Source organism: Xiphophorus maculatus, chromosome 18 (genome assembly GCF_002775205.1).
Source record: "Xiphophorus maculatus strain JP 163 A chromosome 18, X_maculatus-5.0-male, whole genome shotgun sequence".
Classification (NCBI taxonomy): domain Eukaryota; kingdom Metazoa; phylum Chordata; class Actinopteri; order Cyprinodontiformes; family Poeciliidae; genus Xiphophorus; species Xiphophorus maculatus.
The window spans coordinates 21,255,379-21,274,914 of NC_036460.1; the positions used below are offsets into that span (position 1 = coordinate 21,255,379).

Below are 19,536 nucleotides of genomic sequence, written 5' to 3' on the forward strand. Positions count from 1 at the left end.
GGGTGATTCGCTCCCGGTGTCAGTCTGCATCAAACACCTTCACAACAAAAAAATCTGCTGATAGAAAAAAAAAAAACACACTTTGATGATTGCACAAACCGATGGCACAAGTTTCCTCATTATTATTATTTTATATTCCTAAGCAGCATTCCATTTTGTTAGTCCCCTGAATGTTCTGTATGGGATTCTAATGACTACAGATAAACCGATTTGTTCATGCACAATTCAGTTTATATGGTTACACTGCTCCCTGTGGACATGCATAGGTCACAATGACTGAATGCCTCTGTAAAGGTACGTCACAGAAAATATGAGAAATAAAGTCAAACTATTAATGGGAATGTATCTAATTACTTTGGGTGTGTTATTTATTTTTTTATGAATAGATATGTGATGTGTCTATCTTGCATAGCCCTTGAATAGCTCTATAAAATAATGTGAATCTGTTGCCTGTCTAGACCCCATATCTTTAAGTAATATCTTGATGGTCTGCTTTGCATCCTGAATTAGCACAACTCTAAAGGTAATATTGCCAACTAACAGGCAGAAGCAATTTAGCTAGTCATGCATAAGATATATTGTAGATTGTAAATATGATACTATTTTCAGAATTTTTTTGAAAAGGCAAATATTACAATTTTAATTATATTTACAATGTGCTTTCTTAGAAACAATACAGCAGGCATCAAAAAACCGAGGGCACTGAGGTCAAAATTTTTGCGCATGTGAGCTAGAAATGTATGTCATTATTTTAAGGGTGGTGAGAAAAGATCTAACAAAATATTTCCACTCTAATGCTTCAAATGATTTAGCCAAACTCCACCAAACTAACAATAAAACTGCATTTCCATAACCAAAGATGCTAGAGAAAATGAGAAGCTAAAAGTCACAAAAAAAACCAAATCCTCACTCGTTGTAATTTTGTTGCTATATTTAGGGAGAATTAGAGCAACTAAAGACAAATCTACCAACTGTTCTGGTGTTAGTTCAGCAACTCTGGTGTGCGTCATTCATAGCTATTTAAACTAACAGAGGGTAAAGGTGTGGGCCCATCCTATGTACCAAAACACTCACAGATGGCCCAGTCCTTGCGCAGGAGTCCCTACCAGCTGCAATCAGAGCAGGAGATGTGCATCCAGAATGCAAATGAATAGTGCATGAGCTAAGCTTCTGTTAGCTGGATTGTTGTTGCTGCTCTTCAATGGGCCATAGGATTAAAACCAAACCTAAGTACTTAAGAAAATTAAACTAAGAAACCAAAGAAAAAGTTCCCCCTCCAAAAAAAGCTCGGTAATTGTTGGAGTGCCTCTTTTAGCTCACTCTTGCTGATCCAATTTCCAGACGAAGAACATTGATTAGAAAAAGTTCCAAACCTATTTAGCGTCTTCTAGTGTATTTTTATACTCACTTTTTGCCTCTGCCACAATGTTATTCTAAATCTCTTCCTTATAGTATCCATTACAATTATATGGCTAGTTATGAATATAGCATTTTTTTACAAGACATAATGGTATGAACATAAATTGTCTTCTTAAAATTCTACAATTTTCTAGGATATTTTATAATGCATATGTACAAGGATATTCTCCACAGAAAATTGACATTTAATACCTTCCTTTTCCAGTGTGTAATATTCTATAGAAGTGTTTAGGAACCCCTAAATTCAACATTTAAATTGATGATCTGAGACATAATGGTAAAATATAAAATACAGAAAATATTGTTAATGTTCCGTACAATCTGTACCCCTCGACAAGAACCAGAATATAACAGCTCTCTGTTCTGAACAAAGTGTTTACGTTTTGAGATTTGAGAATGCTATGCTGCAAAAATGAAGTGAACAAAGCATGAGGGATACAAAAAGCCTAATTTTCCAAGCTTTATTTCGTTATCTGGGACATCAGTTTGCAAATCTGCAGGCCTGTGTATTTATGTGAACAAAGCTGTGCAAAATGTATGTAATGCTATCATTTACTTGTAAGTCTACTAACGCAAGGTACCACAGCACAGCATGTGTTCTATCACTACCAAACACAACCTGTTAAATGACCTATGCTCCAGCATCAGATGAAGTCCAACACACCTTGTTCCAGTTCCATGCTTCACTAACATCTCACTTCTCTGTTTCTCAGGCAAGCCTGAGGTGATAAATGAAATGAGGGCTGGCATGTTCGCTGGACATTTTAATTAGCTAGTCTTTAATTCAACCTGACCCTCTTTCAACTTTGATCAGCAGGCGAGAGCTCTGATAAAGACCTGTCGCTCACATGCAAACACGGGAGTAATTCAACGGTAAATTGTCTTCTCACCATTCACAGATGCTCTCTACCTGTGCTGTCAGGGGAAAGAAGTTCATGCCTCAGTGAAAACTAAAAGCCCAGTGAGAATGGAAATATGCCACGTGAGCTGTGTTCATTCATCCCATCTCTTCCTTCATTACAGTATGGAATGGGAATGAGCTGAGAACAAATGCATTCTTTGAATATTTTGAATTAATTTAAATGAATGTTTTTATAGCGCTACTGTATGTTTAAAGGCAAGTCTTGTATTCAGCCCCAAATGGCATTACTCTTGTGCACCATAGAAACCAAACATGAAGTAAAACAACAGAAGTAAAACTTTCTCTCTGTGATCTTTTCATAGAACTGATAACTATAACTATGACATGTACATGTGGGACATATTGTAATTCAGACACAATTACTCAGGGAGTACAAATATCATAATACACAAGTAAAAAGTTTATACTTCTAAATCAGCTTCAGCCTCGCCTATCGTAATTTAAATGTGTGACAAAAAGCTTTGTACAACACAAAAGATCAAAACAGACTAGATCCTTCTAAGAAGGATCTCTAAATTATGTTGAAAATGTATGCATTTAGGATCTAGATAGCTAGAAGATCTTAGATTGCCTTTAGACCCACTATGAAGGGAAAAAAAGGTGTTCAATATGGGAAAAGAAATTCAATTTAATGATGTCAAAAAAGGAGTTAAAGACTCAAACTCCAGTGCAAAATGAATTGAGATAAAACCCAGATTTGAGTCCAACTCAACTGAGGTCAGATGAGTCACACAAACTAATCTGAAGACAAAGAACAAAAGCTGCTTAAATACAGGTCACACCGGGGAGATACAACATGCAAAGGAAGAAAATGTTGAAAATGAGCAAAAACAGCATAAAATGAGCAATGACTAACAGTGGTCAACTTTAACAAATAAAATTCCCACACTGTATAAAGTGTGGGAATTCCCACCCACACTGTATATAGCATTACTTTTTCTCGGTCGGCCACAGAACAGTTTTTCCTCAGAACATCAACTTCTTGTGATGGTTTATCAACATAAACAACATAGCCTTTTCTCTCACCCCTAGTGACTGGTTTCACCCTACTGCATATTCTCTTCTAACTGGTTGATAAAAACATGTTTTTAGTTGCTTTTTGTCAAAGGATCGCTTCAGGTTTTCTTCACTCATGAGTGGATACCCAGTTCCTTCCTACCTGCCTGAACTTGGCCATGTTCCAACTCATTATCATTATATTAGCCAGGCAAAGTGAGCCATCTATCAGGAGGCACCAGCAACAGCATCCAGTCTGGGTGTGATCAGGAATGTGTTTTTTCTTGCAATTTTTTAAAAGGACCGGTAGGTGTTCACCAAAGCTAAAACAATACCATCCTTCACCACACACCACTGGATCCAGCTGTTCTCCATCTTCTCCTCCGGCTATTGCCCTTCATTCTTGTGTTCTGAAAGATGCTGTGACCACTTCACCCAGCATAGTCATTCATCAACTTCTTTCTCTACTTTACAGTTTCAAAGAGCTGAAGTATCATATATCTCTTTCCTTTCCCTCAGTTCCTCTCACTAAAACCTCAGCTGGTCTCATTCTCTGAGTTTCTGAGCCCATCCTTCTCTACTTGCTATTATCTCCCCATTTTTCCACATCCTCTTTTGCTGCTCCGCATAGTGGGTGGTCTTTAATTTTTGTCCCCTCAGGTCTTCTTTTCTTCTTTATCTATAATTCTCCCCTTGAAAACCATCCATCTTTCTGTCCAATTCTAAACCTCTAATTCTAGAAACCTGTGCCTGAGAAAAATATTCATTGCCACTGAACAGCCACTACATTCACCCACAGAATAGCAAGACATGGCCACTGACTCAAAGAAACATGTCCAGAAGAAACTCCCCCCCCAAAATAACATCAGAAACATCAGTGATTGCAGTAGATTTGTGCTGAACAGCCTAGCAATACATATTATACTTGCAGGACTAGACACCTGCAGAGGATGTGCTCATTCATATACAACTACTGTATAAAATGTGTTGGTGGGAACTTAAGGAGGGCTGGATTTTCTAGGTACACACTTTTAGCACCACTGTAGGCTTTTTGGTCATTGACAGAGGGGTACCATCAAATTTGTCCACATTTGTACTTGTATTGTTGTAATAAATCTTATCAGTCTCTACCAGTCTGTAAATGATCACTATGAATGACTAAGCTACTGTGTGGAATCGAATGATGTTTAAACAAAATATATTTATTTTGAGAATCAAATTATTTAAATTTAAAAAATCAAAACAAAAACTAAAACATATATATATATATATAAAACAAGCAACTAATTAAGGTTTATATCCAAAAGAACCAAGGAATGAATGTTCTGCCTAAATGCATACATTTTGAACATAATTTAGATTTCCTATCATATGAGCTAATTTTAAAGAAAAGGTTTTGCATAGGAAAAAGAGATGATGTCACAGTTGGACACTTTTGGTCCACTGGCCTCCCACTGAACACCAATGGTAAACTTGAAAAGAGGGCCCCTTTGTTTTGTCTGAAATGAACCTGTTGCCTGACCTCTTTTTGGGAACCAGATTTGGAGCTCAGCAGTTGCAGTTGTCACAATCCCATGTCTGGGGCTGCCAGCAGCCAGTATCTTGACACACAGCTGTTGTTTGTCCACGAAGGTCACTCTCACACTGCCTGGCGCTCTAACTACTGCCCTTTGAATGTCTCAGTGGTTCCTCCCTTGGACGATGTAAGCAGTCCAAACAGACGCATCCTCTGAACAAAATGTATTACTCTTTATGGCAAGCTAAATAAAACTGAGGGCCAACTTTGTTTGAAGCTGTCAGTTCATAACGAACAGACTCATCTATAAGTCTGAATGGATCATAAAAATCCTCCCTTTGTGAAGTCATCTGGTGCTGATAACATTAACAAGAAAATATAAGAAAGAGAGTCACATCGCCTCAACCAGCCACTGAATTATGAACAGAAACTGTTACTGTCCGGTCGGACATAAACAGTTCCACTTTTTTTTTTATTTTACCCCTCCAGGGGTCTTTTGTGGGCTCTAGTGTCCCTTAAATGACAGTGGGCTGACAGGAAACAGGGAAGGAGAGGGGGGAAGACATGAGGCAAATGTCGTCGGGTCCGGGAGTCGAACCCGTGACGGCCGCGTCGAGGACTGAAGGCCTCCAAATATGGGTCGCGCTAACCACTACGCCACCACGGCACGCCCACACAGTTCCATATTTTACAAATATTAAACGGAAAAATGCTTTTGTTTATCAGTCAACGGTGAAAGTAGACATCAAAGGTTTATAACATGTACTTTTATTCTGTTTGTGTAAGTGTGTTTGCAAACAAATATGTTGTGATGTCTGATAAATTTCTGACATGTTCTGACAAAGTCTTATTGTCAAGACAAGATATTAAGATGATGTAAGCTCACTCTAATCTTCAATGTTTAAGACATGCATTGAAATATTCCAAGTAAAAAAAAAAGAGGAATACTTCAATTCAAGAATAAACTAAACTATCACGGAAATGTTTGTTATATTAAGAATCTTTCGCTGACATGAATTGTCAGGGTTTAAATAAACAGTTTAGAGCGTAACAATGCAGCAAAGTCATGAAAACATGTCCTATAAGTTTTAGAAAACAAAATCTGTGGGATCAGAAACTCTTGAGCTTTATCAAAAGCTATGATGAAGGTTATTTTGGACACAGAACAGTGAAAAGTATGTGTATGAGTGAGTATGTAGACTAGAAAAGTCAGATTTCTATTGACAGGTCAACTAATAGTAGTTCTTAAGGCTTTGGATTTTAATGAGGGGTAAAGTTCAAAGGGGACTGAATACAAATGCATTCTGCACTCTTGAGGTGTTTGTTGAAAACATTCAAAACCAAGGTATTTTTTCCTTTCGGGATGAAGGTTCTTAGTGCAAAAAGCACTGGAACATTTTAAAGATGTCACCTTTTTTACCTTCAAGTGAATGAAAGCCTTTAATCTTGTATGTTCAGACAAATATACCTCTTCGTCCACATTCAATGCAAAACAAAAACAGATAAACCTTTTGAGCAAGCAAAACAAACAATTCAAGCATGACTCTATATACGATTTGTTAAACAAATCATTTTGCTGCTTTCTGGTCGGTTTTATTTTTATTTATTTATTTTTTTTCCCAGAAAGCAGATGACAGAGCCATCTATTACATGACCCAAAGCTCTATACATCTGTCATACTACAGACTGAAAATCAGCAGGCCAGATGCTGCCACTGATTATAAACAGAAAAGCACCAAAGGCACCCTGGTCTGTAGCCATTTGTTATTCGGTTGTATTGTATATCAAGCTGTTTGGGATGAAAGCAAATTTTACACATATAACCAGGTATCTATTTCATTAATGCAATTGTGAATATAATAGGTTTATCAGTTATTTTCTAAAATCTCAACCCAACAGTGACTGTCTTTAATCTGTTTAGTCTGAGCTACTTTGTAAATTATGCCTCAGAGTTTTGCTTATTTTGTCTCTCTGACTGTTTTGCATGTATATTGAAAAGAGTTTTGGGTATAAAATCATTTGTTACTCCTTGTCCCCTGCCTATGCTTGTACATCTGGTTTTGCCTCTGATTTAATTTTCCAGTAGAGTTGTCAGACATGTGCAAGGGCTTGTCTGCCACATGGTGTAGAGCAATGAACTATTTCTGTTCTGCCATAGTCACACAGTATCATCACCATTTGCTGCATAAATATTGAAGCTACTATTTAAACAGTTCTGATCAAACACGAGTCAATCAAACAGCGCAGAGGGTACAGACGGAGGGTGTTTGCGTAAAAGAGGCATAAAACAAAACACAGCAAAAAAAAAAATTAAACAGCTCAAACTGATTCTGAAACTGGTGCATCATGCAGGAAAAATCGAGGAATGTAACCATTTGATCATCTTTAAGGTCTGTGTTGCCTCTATGTATCTGTTGCTGCACATACAGTACAGACCAAAAGTTTGGACACACCTTCTAATTCAATGGGTTTTCTTTATTTTCATGACTATCTATAAGGCAAGAAATCCCACTTATTAACCTGACAGGGCAGGTTGACCTATGAAGTGAAAACCATTTCAGGTGACGACCTCTTGAAGCTCATCAAGAAAATGCAGAGTGTGTGCAAAGCAGCAATCACAGCAAAAGGTTGCTACTTTGAAGAAACTAGAATATAAGGGGTATTTTCAGTTGTTTTACACTTTTTTGTTTAGTGCATATTTTCACATGTGTTATTCATAGTTTTGATGCCTTCAGTTTGAATCTAAAATGTCAATAGTCATGAAAATAAAGGAAACTCTTTGAATTAAAAGGTGTGTCCAAACTTTTGGTCTGTACTGTATATATTTTTACAACTTGTTGCTCTCAACCACTTTTCCCTCAACTGTAGCTCTCTCTGGAGGACTTTCGTATTTGTTTGTACGATAACAATGCTTTGCAGAAACAACTGGCATGATGCAAACAAACCATCAGTAAGAGGCAATAAAACTCCTAATTAAGCAGTGTTTGCAAAATCCCATCAGACAGTCGGACATTATTGGAGTAAATTATTGTTCTCTGATGAAACTTAAAATCGTTGGACATTTTGACCAACAATTAAAAACGTCTTTAAAAAATACGCAGGGCTGTACACTGACAAATGTAAAAAACACTCTACACCGTATTGTGCTTTTGACTCGCATGTCTGAGAGTGTTGTGACCAAAATTTTCAGTAGTTGTGTTGGTGTTGGAGCGGAGATTCTAGGTTACAGATGAGAGCCGAATCATTTCGCATTTAAATCTGTCTATAAGGTACAGCTTTCCTCAACTGGTCTGTATTTCTGTCAGCTGCTCGACTTCACACTCTGCGCCGCATCCAAGCTGAGCGGATTGTAGCGTAGAGGTGGAAGCGAAGCAGAACAAGCCACCGCTGCTCCTCTCATAATAAAATGCAAGCAAACATATTGCAGAGCTCTGTGCAGCAGATTCTGGAGCGGTTAAGGGGAAAAGCTAACCAGTCCTGATCACATTAACAGTCAATGCTGTGTGGTGGCGCACAGAGTAGCCGCTTCTTGGACTTCAGCTATGGAGAGATTTTTCAGCAGCAGAAAAAAATTAGATGTTAATGTTCATCTTAAATGCTTCCTTAAGAATGCTGAGCAGGGCTGTCTGTGTACAGGAAGATTTTAAAGAGGGATAAATGGAGGCCAAAGATGATCTTGGCGTGTCACCTCTAAATAAAAAACCCAGGTAAGAAGCAGGAGAGCAAGCAGACCTGGGATACAAAGTAAGTTGCAGACATTGGACTGAAGGTCATGAAGGTCAAAGGCTGACATAAATATACATAAATAAAACACAACCTTCTTCTAGTTGGAGCTCTTTATCTTCCTTCTTATGTTATTTATTAAAAATATTATCCACATAAGACTTTCTCATCAGTGGTATAGGGTGACCTAATCTGAGGTGCATATAGTATATTTATCAAAATAATTTCACATCTGCCAGTTTGCCAAGCGTAGCTCAAAACCTTTTGCCACCATTGATTTAAGGTACAAAATACACAAAGATAAAAGAAACGCAATAAATGATCACAAAAAGAAAATCAATGATGCTTGTTAGGAAGAAACACTGTTGGAATGTCTTGTCTTGTGTTTCCCCCATTTAATAATGTATCTCCTAATATTCAAAAGTACACAGAAGCCAAAGTGACAATGTTAACAATGTACTGACCGCACCTTTGATATATTTTTATTGAGAAAGTCCTGCTGAATAACTTCTCAGGGTAGCTAGTGATCTTTGTGTTTTCAAATTAATGTTTCCGGGGCTTTGACATATAACGCAAAAAAAAGAAAAAATTTCTGCCATGCATCATGGTCAAGAAATGATCTAGAAAAAGTTCTTAGCTAAAAACGGTTACGTTTAATAATTTTATGAGTACCATAAAACATGTAGAAGGAAGAAGAAAAAAGGAATGTCAATGTTTTTCTTCAGAGTTTAAACATTTATCTCATGCCTTTTGGTTGGTTTCAGAACCTTCACCAGTGTCTCAATATAAAGATTGTGCTCGCCATAATCAGTAACAAGTTCAAGGTTAATACTTAAGAGGCACATAAAGGTAAAACAAAACATAATAATACACTTTTATATATTTACATTTTATACTGTCAAAGACAGACCTGTGGCCTATTGTCAAAAAAAGTTTTCTTGTATTTTTCATTAGAACAACTGATAATTGTAGGGCTAAAGAGCATAATTATGTACAGAAGCAACTATGATTAAAAACGTTACAGTTTACTGGTTTGAAAAAGTAAAAATTATTAGCTTTACTGTAGTAGATTTCAATTCCTCTTTATTTTGTCCCCCTTTAGCAACTGGTCAAAACCCAGGCCGCACAGAGAGCCAGATGGCAGAAAGGCTGGGATGGGATTCTCAAGCATTTCCAGTTAAGTCTTGCATTGGCCTCACAAATATTGCTACTGTCTGCCAGAGCCCTTGTACCTGTCTGCCTCAGTAATCTGCCAGGGAGCAGACAAATATCAGTGGGTCTTATCTCTACTTTTCAGGTGCAGCGGAGAAAGAAAGAGGAAAAAGACCCAGAAGCAACAAAGACAGGAGCAGCCTGAGGGGAAAATAAAGTTAATTAAGTATTTTCTTATTCATAAATCTATAACACAGACATGCAACTTACTCTGAAAAGGCTGAGTTCACCAGATATGTGCTGCTTGGCTTTTGTTAAGCAAGTGAAAAACCCTACAGAGAGGGGTGAGAGAGACAACAAGGAAGGCCAGTGAAGATTACTTTAACATTTCCAATAAGGCTCAGCAGCCGGATTTACACAGACACAATCAAGAATGTTCAGGTTGATGCATGCCAAGAGGCTACAGTGCACCATCTGCATCACAGTGATATTCAACACCAAAATCTTATGCAAGATTGCACATGTGGGCAATGAAACTGAAACGGCCTCTTCAAATCACTTTCCCCGAGCCAAAGTCAGCAAAAAGTCACATTTTGTCGGTAGTAGATTTCACAGGGTGCTGATGCCTTGGAGAATTTCACCGCCTCTAAAGCGTAGTGTGTGTTCTGGCATTTTTATTCATGTGGAAACTGGGGCCGCACAGTGGTTTTAAAAACATGAAAAGTGTTTTGCCCCGTGTGTGAATATAAATGTGGCTGTACCGCTACCAGATCACATGGGCGTTGGTAATATGATTTCAGCCAACCCGTCGCTGTGGAGTGTGTGCACGTTGTGGTAAGGCCTCATGCGGTGCAGAGGTTTCTTTTTTCCCCCCACAACTATTAAAAGGCTCAACACACACTCTCTCCAGTAAGAAATGGAATCAGTTTGCTTTATCAACTAAAAGATTTCTCCTAAATTTATTAATTTAACACACTTTCACTATATTCTAAAAATATGCATGCGTTATTTATTTATTTGTACTTTTTTTTTTTTGATTAAATGTTTGCTAGGACTAAACAGTTGTTTGTGCTTTGTGATTTTCGTCCTGTAGCCACAAAGGAGGAACTTCCATATCACTGCATTTCAGTCCTGAAAACAGTCAGTCGGTATAAAGACAAATCTTTGTCCTCACTTTTTTGTAAAAGAAAAAGGAAGAAAGAAAAAAGAAGAATACATGCGTTTCAGTAGGTTTCCTGCGGCTTCTTTTTTTTTTTGGCAAAAGAAGAAGGGCAGAGAATCAGAGAGGAATTCCAGCTAGAGAAGGACAATGTCAAGTCATAGTTTGTGAAATTGTTGCCTGTTTTTGTGCAGTTGCTATGTATTGTAAAGGGTTTTACTCCAGGCTATGCAAAGCATTGTCGTGTGGATTTTTTTCCTGCTGACTGAAGCCTACCACACACAACAGTTTGCATGTTTATTACGTCCTTAAAGAAAGAAATTAACTCGCTCTTTTGGAAAGCGCTATTGATTATGCACTTAGGAGAGATGAAAAGGAGTAATCCCACCTCAGGAAGCTTTTCCAGAACCTGGGATATTTTTCTGGGGTCAATCTTTACCTCATTCTCACTTCATCTACCATGGTATAAACAGATCATCAGGGTAGAAATGATTCCAGTTTGAACTCGTATATAGTTTGTTTTTTTCACAAACTTTAACTGGGCTAGATTTTGAACCAGGATGTCCATTGTTTTCATCTGGGGAGAACATAATAAATCCTTTAGTCAAGGTAATATTTTAGGTTTATAAACTGTTCATGTAAGACTGCATTATTCTATCATTTTGAGTTAGAAATTAATGAAACATGCCAATATTGCTACATGTATACGTGCAATGCGCTTTGAGAAAACATGTGGCTTAATTTTATAACCATCTCTCAAATTTCTTCCTTTTCTCAGAGTTTGAAAATATTTTTATGTTGTTCCAGAGCGTAATCTGACATTGTTGGTGTGAAACAGTGGCTTGTGAACCTGATCAGACCTTCTGTTTATCTCTATTATGGCAAAAAAGAGAGAAAAAAACAGCAAAGGCAAAAGACTGCAGCCTTGAAACAAATTCAAAACGCATAATTACAGCTTTTCTTAGAGTTTGGAATGATTTTACAGAAGTTACAAAAACACCGTTAAAGACTCATTGGGCATCCTTGACTTTAAAAAAAAAAATTAAAGGAGTTTGTAGCCAAAATTAGACAATATTAAAAGAAAAACCTAAGGTTACCCAATCTTCAAAGTTATTAAGAATTGTGTGAGTGGCAAAAGTAAAAAAAAAAACAACCACACATGTATGGATATATATTACAAGGACGGATAGTGTGAGCAAAGGAATGTTCAGGAAATGTCTCCCCTTTAACGAAGACAGTATCGAATAATAGTTCGAGAAAAGCTTTTATCATTTCACGATTTATTAAATAAAAGAATTGTTCTGATGAAAGAAAGCTCACCATAATTTATCAGTACATTTTCTATTAGGCTAATTAGGATGAGGTATTCTCATAACAGAAGACGAACAGATTCGCTTTCAGAAAAGTTTTTCTTCAATCACTTAATTACAGAGAAAGATTTAAGTGAGGAAAAGATGTACTTTGCATGCACCTGTCACCTTTTCGTTATTAACCCTCATTACATTGCCTCATCTGTGAGGCAATGTCAGATTTTCTTCAAATTGCTCAGAATTGCTTTTGCAGGAATCCTTCCAGGAGTTGTGCTCTGGAAGGCTCTCATTTATAGATGGTCTGGTAATGAAGCTAACTAATTAAAGAACAAAAGTGGAGGTGTTTGTTTTTCTTGGCTTGGTTCCTTCTCTAGCCCACAATAGCAACAAGTATTTAGGAATCATTTAGAAAACTGGAGAAGAGGGTGGCAATTCAAAAGTCGATCCTGATGTTTACCAGTGATGATTCACATTGTGGCCATTTCCCACTCAAATTAACCTCTTGAACTGAAAAACGTTCCTTCAGCAGTTTCACCACAAAACAACACAGACAGCTTTGAAAAGCTGCTACCCTAACAGTGGTGCACTACTTTTTGTTTTGAAGAAATGACCTGCAGCTTCAGAAAATAAATTCCCACAGCAGTCAGCTATTAGACTACATAATCCAGATATTTGAACGTTTTTAGGTTGCAATTTATACACAGTTGTGGTTTTTGCTATTGGTTATATCCTCAACTGTCCAGAGCAGTATTAGAAAGAGGGCATAATGAGGGGAACAAAACTTAGGAAGTTGTACTGTAAACAACTTTTCTATCGCTTTAAAGCCTGTGAAGTCTGTTAGACATTGGCACACCCTGTTTGCATCTGAGAACAGGGAAACCGATAGGCCTAGTTGGTGTGGGACTACACTGCATTTTAGTTCAGCATGAGAATTCTGATTATTTCCTGTATTTTGACTGATTTATAGGAATCTAAAAGAGCATAACTTTAGTGTATTATGAAACAACTTCAAATATTAGCTATAGAATCGTCTTTACTGTACAGCCTTCTCAAAAGGAAGACTTAACTTGTCTAAAACTCTTTCACAACATGTACAGTATCTTAAGTAATTGGGTATGAACTCCAGAGAAAAATGTGCAACTCTTTACAGTCCCTTGCCAAACAAACATGTCTTCACTGTTCAGTATTCCCAACGCATGAATAATAGAGCAATGAAAAGAGTAAGCAAGTGTCTCAGCAAGAGCAGTGTTCAGAATGGCCACCAATAGCTGACAAGCCACTGTGCTTTCAAACAAAATGCTGTAAGAAAGCCGATGATCCAAGAAGCATCAACAGCTGCTCTGCCTTTGCTGCAATGCAAAGACAGATTTCTGAAATCTAAATTGGAAAAATTAACTAACACCAAATGAATCTAGAATTAAGAGTCATAAAGTGGCAGGATCGTCTCCAAATCGGTTATGGCTGCAAAACAAGGTAGCTGGAGAAATAACGCTCATTTGCCCTTTTGATGATTTATCCCATTAACCCAGAGATTCACCAGCAAGAATGTTTTAACCTAGTTTCTAATCTAGTTTTTGTTAACCCTCCTATTTTAGCTGAATGTAATTTATCTTGAAAAAGCCCAATATTTTAAGATGACATGACAACAACACTGAATGTTTTTCTATCCCCCCTGCTGTGAGCAGTCATCAATTATTCATGCCAGGAGCGAAGGCATCGTCACGCTGCTACTTAACATAGCAGTCACTGTAAAGACAGCATTTGATATTGTAATGTTTTATGCTACAATGCTACCGGCAACATTGACTCAGCCTCTGACCCTCCTTCCAACAGCTGATAGAAAAGAAAAGATTTTACAGCTGCCAGTAAAAGCGACTTAACTATTCCAACACCAAGACTGAAATTAAAGAGACATTTTGTTACTTAAAATCAGCAGAGCAGTGTTGCAAACATAAAACTGCGATATCCACTGGTTTTAGAGAAAATACAAATTTCTGTAATTAAACAACCCAACTGAATTAATGACAGCAAAACAGAAAATAATAGAAATTCAAATTCGGTACCAGCTCATTAGATCAGAGCAGAGCCATGTTTCATTTGATAAAATACTTATTGCAATTATAGCACAATGTGACCAGGAACGTTATTAAATGATGAATCTTAAGGCAACATGAGTCACATGAGGACTATTCTCAAGAAAGTCAGAGAACAGCTCTGCCAAAATCTGAATAAAATCACTTTTACAAAGAGCCAAATTACTCACCCTTTGTCAACAGAATTAACAACAAGGCACATAATCTTCCTATTTTCCATTAATTATTTTTTTCAGACGAACACAAAGACAAACTCTAATTGTTTATTGATTCCATAGCATTAGTGTGTACTGTATGGTGTGCTGCCTTCGCCATAATTTTGTCAGCCTTCACCATGCAACATCATGCAACCCAGCAAGTTTTTTTATTTATTTATTTTTATTTTTACATTTTATTCCTCCTATTGAAAGATTATCAACCAAACTGTTGCTTTCACAAAACCTGAACAGACTCACTTTCCTCTTCAGGTAATTAAACAACTTTTTGTTCCCTTTTGTAAACAGGTATTTCATCCAAAGGTCAAACATCTATGACTCTGAACACGGACTCCTACGTTTTCCTTAATTTCCTTTGATTTCAGTTTATATCTCGTTGATGCAACTGGGGTTTGTAGTTATAGAAAATTGTGATCAAGACTATTTTGGTCAACAATTCAATGATTATTTATTGAATTTGGAAACAGTGCATTTATTTTTTTTCCTTCCTTTGAGCATTCCCTTAAAATAACAGACAGAGCATTTGTCAAAATGGAGGATCTAACACTAAAAGCCATCAGGTAAAAAACAGTGCTGCCCACCATGAGACGTTTCATACAGAGGGACACCGCTGCTGCTCCTGCTGGTCTCTTTCTGCCATCTTTACTCACACTGATTCTTCAAAACGTGCATTCACTTAAGCACGTAGGTTCTAAATTGTCAATGCCAAAACTTAATATTAACTTAAAATAAATTTATCTTGAATAATTGCGCAACTTACTTACACATAAAATGAAGGCCTCTTCACTTACTACCATCTTCCACACCAAAAGAGCGTTTGTATCACTAAGAGTTGGCAGAGCTTATTTTGGTACATTAACTTATTGAAAAAATTATCCTTTTTATGTGCACTTACACCAGCCAAAGCCAATCAAGCTGAATAATCAACAGTCTGGCCATCAGCCAATTCCTTTGTACATCTCTACACTAATCATCCATTCAATACTTTATAGAATCTGTGAGGGACAGTGTTATTTAAGTGTTTAAATGCTAAAACTCATCTCAGTTTGGTCAATGTCCCCAACAAAAAACAAATCCATGTCTTGAAATTTGCAAAATGCAATGTATATCTGACTTCTGGCTTTCAAGATAAACAGAACGCAGTACGGTTTTATGATTGACTGTCTTTGGCAAAACCTGTAACTGTCTGGTTAGACTCTGACATAATTTCGGTTTATTAAAGCGGATTTGAATTGCATTCTGAAGCAGCAGGAGGAAACCTTATTGCCAATGTTGCTTTAGCAGCACTTTTAATACTCTTAAAACTTTCATTACTTCCTCTCGCATGCATACAGCTGACAGGCGTCAACGTCAAAACCTAAAGTTCACAGATGGCAGGAAGACCTTGTCCTTAAGCTCATTGTTATTCATCAGTTCCTCTCCCCGCTTCATTCTCTTCATGCCGTCATTGAAAAGAACAGGTGAGTGGCTGCTGATTACAAAACATCCGCTCCTACCTTTGATCTCCTGAGATGTGGGGCTTTAATCCATCTTGCAGCACAGAGGGCTGTCTGATCTAGGTGGTTGTGGTAGTCACTTAGCTTCTCGTCATCTCACGTACACATATAGTGCGAGCCAGCACCTGCAGAGGTGTGTGCATATGTACACACAGTCTGGTTTCTTTGAGGTGAGGTGCTGCTCGCAGGATCCCTGTGAAAAGAAAGAAAGTAAGAGATACAAAATTAGAGTCTGAAAAGAACAGAGAATGTTTCATAAAGCACATAGTTGTTGTCCAAGGTTTGGAAATAGTCATTCATTAAAAATGGATCAGTAAGCATGTCCAAGACTTTGACTTGCACTGTAAAAGCATTAATAAATCCCAGCATTCATAAAAAAATATGTCTTAGAGCAACTTATATGACAAACTTTAAAATAAATTGTATAATTCCACATGAATCTTTATAGCTGGAGGCTTGCTATTTCTTGTGCAGCATCTTCTTCCGCTGCCTGATCACTAACGCTGAGGACGGTCGTTTATCAACCACAAAGCAAATTCATGATCTGCCTTGTAAACCAGAGTTTTAAAGTTCACAGTGCTGTGTTGCTGATGGCCTGGTTTTTGTGGCATGTCCCTTACTCAGCCAGATTCCCTTCCTGTTTAAACAGCACATCTAACATTTTTCTTATTGTCACTGCACATTCCTCAGAAAGAGCCTCTGAAACTCATCCTTCATCACAACCCTCAGCGGATGGTATTGCAAGACAGTTTCTACAGAAAATGAGAAAGCAAATGTCACTAACAAGATGAGCATTAATCTCATGTCACTGCAGTTTAATGGCGCCTGAACTCAGCAGAGAATTAAAGTTCTCCCTGGAGATCAACCCTGTCAATTAGCACTGGGGTGAAATCATCAGAAGGCGTGTAGAACCTGCTGCGACACATGTTAAGATTCTCTACACGCATAAAACTCCTATCTTTACCTTCTCACTAAATTAATAAAGGGATCTTCTAACGTGCAAATCTTGAGTCACACATGCTTTGCCCGGGCAGCTTGAAAAATGAGGGAGTGATTGAATCTCGCTTTTAATCTATGAATCATTTGAGTATCTGGCCTGCCAAAATATGAGCACTGATCATCTAAACGACCTCAGATTCATTACTGCATTTCCAAAAGTCGCCAGAAATACACTCACCAGGCATCAAGTAGATTCAATGAACAGCTGTCTGGAAAAGTGAGGGGCACTCAAAAATTGAGATTTAAATAGAAAATACTGAATTATTCATTAATGAGGTTATTAGATGTTTAATTTGGATCATATCGAATCTCAAAAAGAGCACAAACAGGAGGCCACTAGGCTTCCTTTCGTCATTACTTGAAGATGCATTGCCTCAAATGTTAAGGGCCTCTTCTGTTCAAACCAATCAAAAGTTTAAGGTCTAGCATTTTCTGCTGGTCATTGTTTTGAGAAAATCTTACAACCACTAACCATCCTGGACAGAATACTCAGCTGGTACTGCAGAACCAAATACATGTAGCTTATAATTAGAGATGCACCAATCCCTCCATATTTCCCCATGTTCATGAAATACATCACAACTCAGAACTCCCTCAATTTTTAATCTCTGAACAGATCAACTAAGAGCATGTACTCATATCCTGAAATGCTGTCTTAGTTTAACACTTGATTTAATAAGATGCACCACTTCAAAAATATTCCACTTTTTCCTTGTTGGTCAAAATATTTCCCCTAAAGTTTTGGGGATTGAGATGTTTTTAGCACACGTGAGATAACATTTTATACTATGCTTCTTTTTATTTTTAACCATGACCACTGGTCAAACGAGGCCTCTAGTGCTATTGATATTCTCACTTTTGTTGTGACCTTTTGGACAAATAGTCAATAAAAATTTGCTGGTGGAAAAAAATGTTTCATTTCCAGGCCTGTGCTCATCTCATGGTTGAGTCTTCAGGGGAATTATCACATGTGAACTTCTACCACATCGGAATAAAGTGGAAATATAGTTCAGTAGAATTCAATTTAATTTAATCATCCACCCACCCATCCATCCATCCATACCCGCTTGTCATAGCAGGATTGCGGGAAGGCTGCTGCCCATCACCAGCAATCATTGGGTGAAAAGCTGGCTACACCATGGACAGGTCGCCAGTACAGTACAGGGCACATTTTAATAATCCTAAATTTAAATATGATTTTGTTGTTACATTACTCTAAAGCCACTTTCTTATTGTATGTTATATTCAGTGTCAAGAAGAGGATAGGAGTTGTGAAACTTCCTCAAAAACAAAAACACTAGACATTTTGCACATCAGTCCACATATCCATGCCTCTGTTCCTTACTATTAATTTATACATGCCAAACAGTGGCCACGTTGATTTCAGAAGGTAATGTGTGAAAAGTACTACACTGCAAAACCAGAGCACTACCCTTACTGTCCTCAACAGATTGTCTCTTACCCTTAAGATGCAGGTGGGCAGCTGAAACCTGACAAAACGAGCTGGTTCTGTTGTGGCAGTCTAGTTTTCTGTCTGAGGTGTAAAGTGCTCCAGAAAACTGAGTTTGAAGAATGTCTACAGATTCTCAGATGATCTTGCTACATGTGGAGTACATGTGCTATGACATTGCCTTCAGTAAAGACTCAGTTGTCCATCAAAAGCTCTGTACTGACAGCAGTAATGTAATTCAGGACAAAGAAAACGGAAGAATGAAGAAATGTGATGAACAGAAAAAAAATCATTTGACAAGAGCAGCATCAAAAATAGGAATATCTTTTTTCAGTCCTCTCCATATGATCTGCAATGTCTCACTGAAAAAATGAGATGTCAATATTCCAAAACCAAGACATCCCTTTAATATCATATGTATGACAAGATGAGCCAGGCTAATAAAGATAATAAAACACTGGACTCATTGCATGCCAGCACCAAGGAAGCATCAGAGCATCTCTCCCTCCCCTTGGGTGCTTAGATCTCAGTCTGGGTCATCTTCCAACCTGTGCACAAACCCCAAAAATAAATCCTCTCCTCAAAGAGAAGAAGAGAGTCATTGTAACTTCAAAGGAAAATTAGGGATGAAAAAACATCTAAGAAAGAGAGAAGATGGAGGTTCAGTGGTTTGGAAGAGCCTGAACACCATTTCAAAGGAGACTGAAACTGGTGGATGAACGACATGAACTAAGTCCAGATGGCATCAGCTGCAGTTTCCTGAGGTGCTCTGCAGACCAACTGTGTGGCATCATGGGATACATGTTCAACCTGAGCCTGAATCTGGGGAAAGTACCACAACTGCGGAAGACCTCCAGTGTAGTACCAGTACCAAAGACTAAACATCCAAAGAACCTCAGCATCTACAGGCCGGTACCTTGGATTTGATTGCTTCTCAACCATCTACGCCTCGTGGTAAGGTCGTTTTTGGATCCTTTTTACTGGGAAATCTAGTCAAACCTTATATTCTTTTGAAAAAGAGACTGTACTATCCTTTTAGAATAACAACATAAACATCTAGGCATGATTTAGCTTAAAAATTCCTGC

The 19,536-nt window shown here is 37.7% G+C and overlaps 1 protein-coding gene across 4 annotated transcripts in view; it reads right to left on the minus strand.

Moving 5' to 3' along the window:
• The window catches only part of grik4 (glutamate ionotropic receptor kainate type subunit 4), a 349,633-nt gene that overhangs the window by 249,976 nt on the left and 80,121 nt on the right, over positions 1 to 19,536 (minus strand). For all 4 annotated transcript variants that reach the window (XM_023351803.1, XM_023351802.1, XM_023351801.1 and 1 more), the window contains exon 2: positions 16,002 to 16,194. The gene's annotated coding sequence lies outside the window, so the exon portion shown is untranslated. The remainder of the gene's footprint in view (positions 1 to 16,001; positions 16,195 to 19,536) is intronic.